The 9,179-nt window shown below is 35.8% G+C and overlaps 1 long non-coding RNA gene across 1 annotated transcript; it reads right to left on the minus strand.

Moving 5' to 3' along the window:
* Positions 1-250: 250 nt before the first annotated feature.
* LOC125664491 (uncharacterized) lies at positions 251-1,827 on the minus strand. The gene is made up of 3 exons (XR_008798963.1): positions 1,694-1,827; positions 1,390-1,546; positions 251-283 (listed from the first exon to the last, which is right to left on the minus strand). It is a non-coding gene; the product is annotated as an uncharacterized LOC125664491 (long non-coding RNA).
* Positions 1,828-9,179: the final 7,352 nt, after the last annotated feature.

The raw sequence follows: 9,179 nt of genomic DNA on the forward strand, positions 1-9,179 counted from the left end.
TCCAGCGATAGCAGTTTCACCTCCTAGACACGATATCAATGACTTTTAAATACTTCCGAAGGTTATTCTAATATAAAATGTCTCAATTAATGTTTCAATTAAAGTGCATTTATATTAGATTCCATGGAATAATATCTCTCATACTGACATACATATCTGTCTATACTGATACATTTATATTACAGGAGGATGACACAATCATTGTTGTAATTAACAATAAGAGTATTTTGCAAAATATTCTAATGTATTACCTAAGTAAGGATATTGTGAAGTAGATTTGCACCTGGAATGTAAAACATAGGTGTTTTATCAACCGGATTTGAAAAACAAAATCAACAAAACAAGATACACAGTATTTTATGGTATATCTACCCCTCTGGTGTGTCCAGGGGTCCGTGTTTGTCCAACTCTCTATTTTGTATTGATTTTAGGAGTTATCAGATTGATCACTATTCGTTGTCTTCACCTTGTCTTTACCACCCCCAAACTATTAGAAAATTAAAATTAAAAAACGGAAATAAAAAAGTGATATTTGCAATTATTTCTTTCGAAATATTAATTCAAAGAAGAAAAACAACGTCAAAATCTGCACTATCGATGTCAAAATCTGTTCCACTACCTCTCAGGGTCGATTAGTGATTTTCTTCTCAAATAGAAAGCAATGAATTGACATGCATCGTATTTGTAGCAATTAACTACATCATATGCATTAGTAATGCATATACAAAGCAAATCTATCTTTATTTCTGACGTTGTCTTACCCAACACAATATTTTAAACGAAAAGGTGAAGATAACGAATAGGGATTAACCTCATAACTCTAATAAGGAATTCAAAATAGAGAGTTGGGCAAACACGGACCCCTGGATATACCAGAGGTGGGATCAGGTACCAAAGAGGAGTCAATCGGCACATATAAACATAATTCATAGTAACTTGTCAAGATTGAAAATAAAAAGTTCCAAATATTATATCGTACAACACAAATCATTTCATAACTTCGACCTATGATCAGGCGAGACTACGCCCTGAACTTAAGCATATCACTAAGAGCAGGAAAAGAAACTAAATAGGATTCCCCAAGTAACGGTGAGTATGAAAATCCACTGACAAAACATTATTTTAATGAGTTGTGTTAGCCTGTATGAAAATACGATATCACATTATGATTATTGCGAGAGGAGGAAAGCTGAAAATTTGAAATTAATTTTGGGTGGGTTTATTTCTCAACTTAAAACACATTAATGTTCAGATTTTCTTTCTTGCTGCATAATTTGGCAACATAACATTTGCATTAAAATTCTACTTTACAAGCATATGAATATGAAACCATGCTAGGAAATAAGTTCCTCATCAAGGGGGTTTCCTTGTTCTACAACTACAACATACCAGCCCAGTTTCCTCGTGTAGATGAGAAGACCAGCGATTAGAGTTGTCCCTAAGAATCCAACGAGAGCAAGGCCGACCAACATCCAAATCTGATTTTCATGATGCTCCCTGAAAACGGGATTTCCCATTTCCTGCGTTAATATTAATCTCGTGGATTCTGAAAATATTTCAATATTTTTGCATATCTTAGGAAAGTATTTTTTTTTTCAGTTAAGACATAGTGGAACATATTGAAATAAATAACATGACAATGAATTAAAGTGGCAGGTTTCATGTTTTAGTTCGAACAATAAGCTTTCATTACTTGAATAATCTTGGCATCCCGTAACTGGATGGCATGCGGATACTTCACAACTGCAGCTGGTCCGGCAAAGATAGCCATGATAACCTCTAATACATTCTTGTTTACAATTCACTCCATATCTGCCCAATGGACACTCTAAATCGGGATATATATATTTTACATATATATATAATTACTTTTCGGAATTATCCGCAAAAATATAGGTAACAATATAAAAAAGATGTACGATCTAGTTTTCCAATAAAACTTATCATTGGGAGTCAAATTCTGTCTGACGTGTTTTAAATACTGATTTTTAGACTGTTCTTGGTATACTGATTTTGACTAAGGATAACTCCATTTACATGATCAAGATATATGGCTCACAGCAGGTATGACCGGTCGACAGGGGGTGCTTACTCCTCCTAGGCACATGATCCCACTTCTAGAGTGTCCAGGTGTCCATGTTTGCCCATCTATTTTGTATTGCTTATAGGAGTTATGAGATTGATCGCTGTTCGTTATTTTCACTTTTCATTGATCACTGTTCGTTATCTTAGCATTTCATACACGAAGACGTTTAGTAAATCTTTAGCGCTTTCATTTCCATGTTTAGTAACATAACGACATTACGTCACAAACAGCGGAGCGTTAAATTTAAATAAATCCAGACATCTTTAGATATTGACTCAAAGTTCCCGACATGGCCTCATATGCTGTACGTATAAACCTGCAGTCATCTATCTTCAAAAAACAATTAAGTACGAAGCATATATGGGTGACTCTGTGGCATATTTGATTTCGAGTTCACCGAGATACATCGCATCGACATATGAATAAATACTATCATTGCTAATAGGTAAAACTTCGCCGATTTATCTAGATATCAAATTGAAGACCACAGCAAGAGATTGTTTCTTCTCATGTAGAAGGTTTTGAATAAATTTTGTTGTATGTTTTAAAATTGACTACTCTAACAGACTGTTTACTAAATCTTTTATTCCCAAAATTGTTCAATACGAATAGGAGAATTACAGAACTTTTATTCGTGTACGTGTAATAGGGAGAAAAAACAAAGAACTTACCTACACAGCGGTGGACACTTTCGTTGAAATAGGTATTGTAACCATACGTCTTAAGCGATTCGCTGAAAATTGTATATTTTTATATAAGTACAATGCGTTAAAATTATGCATATGTAACACGGCATTTGATAAGTATATGTAAACTGTTCCTGGAATTCCAAACTACAAGAAGATAGATGTAGAATTTACAAGAAATTACGGATTAACTTCCAAAAGCGAATATGTAGATCAAGAAATCCACAAAAAAAACTTCCTTCTGAAATCATCAATTCTAAAAGCTTGGAAACGTCTCGATAGCTCGAAGAATTCAGAGGATATCTAGATATACATATATACTTACCTATTATTATAACCAATATCCGAGGACACTCCATTAACCCCTGACAAAGCTGCGGTAAACATCAGCTGAATTACAAGACGTCCATCCATTCTGACAGTTCGTTTATGAAATAAAACAAGTAAACTTCTACATTTGACACTTGATATTATAGGGAAATAATTGGAACATGCTCCGGAATTGGGAATTTGGAATATTTTGGGGGGCATTGTTTCGTGATTGATTACAACAGAGTGAATCCCCACGTGTACATGTATGCATGCTTTGAAATATGGATGGTATAGGGATTTCAACAGTCTCGATTGAAGTCAGCATTTCGCAAATTCTATGGTCGTTATAACGATCTAGTTCGTCAATACAACCTCGCATTGGGTCAAATGCTGTCTGACGTGTTTCATACCGATTGTTAAGCCGTTCTTGGCACACTGGTTTGACTGCGGATAACTCCGTTTACCTGATCAGGATATGGGGCTCACGGTGGTTGTGACCGGTCAACAGGGGATGCTTACTCCTCCTAGGCACATTATCCCACCTCTGGTGTGTCCAGGGGTCCGTGCTTGCCCAACTATCTATTTTGTACTGCTTGTAGGAGTTATGAGATTGATCACTGTTCGTTATCTTCACCTTGCATGTACTACAGGAGAATGGTGGGATGCTTATCGTACTCCTCCTAGGCACCTGATCCCATCTCTGGTGTGTCCAAGGGTCTGTGTTTTTCTGATCCCATCGCTGGTTTGTCCAAGGGTCCGTGTTTGTCTGATCCCATATCTGGTGTGCCCTAGGGTCCGTGTTTGCCAAACTTCCTATTTTGTATTACTTATAGGAGTTATGAGATTGATCATTGTTCGTTTTATTCACCTTTCTTAACCGTTTATTCTTTAGGGGATTTGTTCAATTTATCACTGCTAGTTAACTTCACCTTTCACACCGCACAGAGTACATGCAAGTGTTAAAATTGTTGCATATCATCGATTACCGCAGCCTGTAACAGAAAAGGCTTTGATTAATACATTGAACGTTCGATATCATAAATGTTGAACAATTAATGTGGAATTCTAGTCAAAAGCAAAGCATTAGTGCGAAGCTGCCCTCGCAGATTTTAAAACTTCGTGTCCATTTGGATTGTGAATTAGCCTATTTTGAAAAACTCAAATGGTGGTTCCAATAAAACTATACAGTACCGTAAAATTTCTAGTAAACTATCCACCTTTAATATTTTTAAACTGAATCAAATAATTCACTACAATCATTTAACCATGTTTATTCGATATCATAATATTTTTACGTAATATACAATAAGCCTTCAAATGAAATCGGCAACAATACAAGAGAGATAACTCTTACACCCGATGTCTTTGCCCAACTTGCTTATAGGAGTTATAAGATGGATCATTGGTCCTTATCTTCGTCTGTTCATAGATGATGTGAAATGTATGTCTTTCAAAGTCTGAACTCACAATTGTATGTTCTCGAGATTTAATTGAATGACACATACATAAAACAAACTCCACAATCTTCCATATCTTCTTGATTTTGGATATTTCATTGATCATGTTAAAGGTATGTATCTTCCATATTTGTTTCAATACATAACTCTATATAAATCATGTCAAGTGCCAAACAAAGTATATCTCTACTCTGTACATTTATACAGCACATTCAGGAAATTGTCAGAGTATCTGTAAATCTAAACACTTCAATTTCAATGAGATGAAAGTGATTCTATTAATACTATCAACAGTTGTTGTTCTAATGACGTACGTCACTTATGGCCACTTCATACGTTATGAAAAGGGTTATTCTCCTCCTCATACCAAAAATGTAAAACAGTTCTTTTGTTAAGGTATTCTGTGTATATCGAATGGATATCAGACAACCTTGAAGATAAATGTTAGTTAAATAATAATGAAGGTAAAACAGACCAAACATACCAATTATGAAGTCTACCGAACGAGTATTGATTGCATAAAAAAAAGGGGGGGGGGCTTTTTCAGAGTACTACTATTTTCCTCACTTGCACAAAAGCCATGTCAATTTTGACGTCATTTAAAAAATCTAGTGGATCAACTAGATCACAAAGACCTTGATTTTATAGTTTTTCAAAAAATCCCATTTTTTTCCTTTCTTACAACTGGCGTCACTTGACCTTGAACTTAGTTTGTATGTCCCATACCTCTTTCAATCCCGGTTCTAAAGTTATTTAAGTTTTTATAATCAAGGTCAAATGTCAAGGTGACTAGAGATACCAGTTTTAGATCACAACACCCTTTTATCATTTCTGAAAATTTCATGTCTTTGTCAGTCCCGCTTCTGAAGTTATATCGGATTCATGTTCAACGTCAAGATTACAGGAGTCACTTGACCTTGATACCAATTTGTAGATCCCATCATCCTTTTATCATTTCAGAAGATCACATCTCTCTATCAGAACTTGTTCTTAAGTAATACCAAATAGCCTACGGTCAAAGGCCAAGGTCACTGGGGTTACTTGACCTTGATACTAGTTTGTAGGTCCTGTCATTATCTTACCATTTCTGAAAATCCAATGTCCTATTTGTTCCGCTCCTAAAGTTATACTAGTTTTTATGTTCATTGTCAGAGGTTAAGGTCACTGAAGTCACTTGCCATGAAAGTAAAATGTAGAACCTGTCATTTTCTTTTAACAGATGCGCTAACTGCATCAGCAATTTTATGCAAATCATTCGCCTGATGTTTTCAAGGTGCTGAGAATTGACTATATATGGTGTTGAGTAACCAAACTGTGGGGGTGGGTGTTACATCATTGGCGAGGTTTTGGAATCAGAGGTAGACTTATAAACTGGAGCTCCGTGTTTTTAGGACATACCTTCCATACCAGAATTGTTCAGAGATCCCTCAAGGTATGCAATCGAAAGGTCACTTAAATTACGTTTGTTCTTATGGGATAATGTTTAGCATCGATGATGATTAGTGTTCAAATAAATCTCACATATCTCTGAATTCGATAGCAAAGTCTAACATAGAATAAGCTATATTTAAAAAAAAAAAGATTTATCTGAATCGCACATTGGCTTATCTGAACTTCCAAATACTATAAAGACACGTATAAAGGGGGTGGTTAATCAGGGATTGTCTTTATTTTAATGTTTATTTGTGCAATTTTAGGCACATGGAATTCGTTCGTTTTATTGTTGTTATTTTGTTTTTGTTTTTGTTTTTAATCTTTTAAGGGTCGTCCGCCCCCTTATAAATGATGAAGGGCGAAGAGAACAAACAGGTATAAATCTCACAACTCCTATAGGGAATACAAAATTAAGAGTTGAGCAAACGCGGACCCCTGGACATACCAGGGGTAGGATCAGGTACCTAGGAGGAGTGAGCATTCCCTGTTAACCGGTCACACCCACCATAACCCTAACCCTAACCCATGAGCACTGTATATTGATCCTAATTCACAATCGATGTAAAACACGTCAAACAGCATTTGACCCAATGATAGGTTATTTGGGAAAACTAGATCATTATAACGACCATAGAATTTGCGAAATGCTGACTTTAAGCGAGCCTGTTGAAACCTCTGTAACATCATCTTGTTTGTTAGTAGATTGCCTCGATTTAAAAACTGATCATATGCAGAACAAGCTCTTGCGTATCGAATAAGTTAAGAAACATAAACAATACATATTATTACTTCAATTTAAAAAAAAAAAAGTTCTCATAGCTCTGAAAAGCAAGGTAGCCCTTTTCATGACATGAATAAATTGCACAAATCTACCATTGTCGCTAATGAATAGTTTTAATTTAGATTTAGTATTGTCACCAATGTATCGCATATTAAATTCATTCTCTATTGTTACCAATAAATCGAAGATCTAAATTCTAATTTACCATTGTCACTAAGAAATTGAATATTTAAATTCTATTATCTACTATTGCCACCAATAAATCGAATATTTAAATTCTAATTTACTATTGTCACCAATTAACTGAATGTTAAATTCTAATGTACTATTGCACCAATACATCGAATTATTAAATTCTAATCTACTTTTGTCACCAATAAATTTAATATTTAAATTTGAATTCACTATTGTCACCAATAAACTGAATATTAAATTATAATCTACTATTGTCACTAATAAACTGAATACTAAATTATAATCTACTATTGCACCAATACATCGAATTATTAAATTCTAATCTATTGGTGTCACTAATAAATCGAATATTTAGATTCTAATTTTCTATTGTCAATAAGAAATCGAATAGCATGGATGTGGGGTTATCCTTCCCGGTATTTTTGACCTGATGGATTGCATCTAAACAGGTGCAAATTAATGAATGAAACACATGACGATGTACCGCTTGTAGGCCTCTTGTATTCAATATTCAAGAACAAATCTCAGAAACTAGCACCTGGACTCTTCAATGTGTATACGCTCAAGTGAACACCTGCCGGCAATTCGTCAAAAGTGTTTATCGTAATTTCACCTTTGAAACAAGTGGATTGTAAAATAACATATCATATTAAAGAGGATTTACACTTGTACATTAAATAAGGCATAGGTCAAAATTTTCCTTGTTTCCCCTTTTTATCAATTTTTATCTATTTATTTATTTTATTGTTTGTATTTCTCGTTAACACGAAATGTAGTTTAATTACAATCTATGGAAAACTTCATTTTCTGCTGATTAAAAGAAAATATTAAAATGTATAAGATGAAGTTGTCTTACTTTTTGCATACAACAACAATATGACAATCGATGTTATATATTCATAAATATATGCATGTACACTGTGTTTAAATATTAAGTGTAACCCAATGTAATTAAAATCAGATCTTATCTAACCGTTACACTGGGGGCGGTTTGGGAAGATTTGATTTTAATTAGATTAAGTATCACTCTACATGCAAAATTTAAATATAAAAAAAGCTTAGAACTGTATCTTGCTTAAACTTTATATCCCAAATTAGAGGGGGGGGGGGGGGGGGGGGGGGGGGGGGGGGTCAATTCACCAAAATATTCAAGCTTACATTCTTACTTTTGATTACTACCACCTAAAGAGTGGAATGGGGGCCAGTCTGCCGATATATCTTATTTTGCATGTAGAAATAACTATGCATTGGGGAAAAAATCCATGTTGTCAGAAAGGTGGAATGGCGGAGAGCAGTCGGTTGGTTTTACATGCCTGGAATGTTTTTATATTTAGTGCACATTAGAAAACATTTATTTAGAAAATCTTTTTACAGAGTACTTCGTCTTGTTTTCCTCCAGCTACCGAACTCTTTCTAAGCTGTCTCCAGAAAATCTTAAAAGAATCTTAAAAGATATACCAGATCGGTACGAATCTAGCAGGATTTGATTGAGTTTTTACAGAAAATATAAAATCAGAATGTGCAACCGATCACTCGCCCCATACCCCGGGGCACATTCTAATTACGGCCCGATCACTCGCCCCATACCCCGGGGACACATTCTAGTTACGGCCCGATCACTCGTCCCATACCCCGGGGGTATAGTTTAGTAACGGCCCGATCACTCGCCTCATACCCCAGGGCATATTCGAGTTATGGACCGATCACTCGTCCCATACCCCGGGGGCACATTCTAGTTACGGCCCGATCACTCGCCCCATACCCCTGGGCTTATTCTAGTTACAGCCCGATCACTCACCCCATACCCCGGGGGCACGTTCTAGTTACGGCCCGATCACTCGCCTCATACCCCAGGGCATATTCTAGTTACGGCCCGATCACTCGCCCCATACCCCAGGGCATATTCTAGTTACGGCCCGATCACTCGCCCCATACCCCGGGGGCACATTCTAGTTACGTCCTGATGAATAATACAATAATAACCTATCACTCGCCCCATACCCGGGGGCATATTATAGCCTGATGACATTATACACAATACTTTAATATTACATTGATAAAGCACATTTGATCAAATGACGACCATGACGTATATAGTTTATGGCCATGATATACATTGTATTTCCATTGTTTTTAAGAATTTCATTTCATTCACTAACGGCGGAATCTTGTTTTCTCTGTGGGACAAAAAATCTGAAGGCGAAAAGTCTTGAGGGGCGAAACGTCCA

This window comes from Ostrea edulis, chromosome 1 (genome assembly GCF_947568905.1).
Source record: "Ostrea edulis chromosome 1, xbOstEdul1.1, whole genome shotgun sequence".
Lineage (NCBI taxonomy): Eukaryota > Metazoa > Mollusca > Bivalvia > Ostreida > Ostreidae > Ostrea > Ostrea edulis.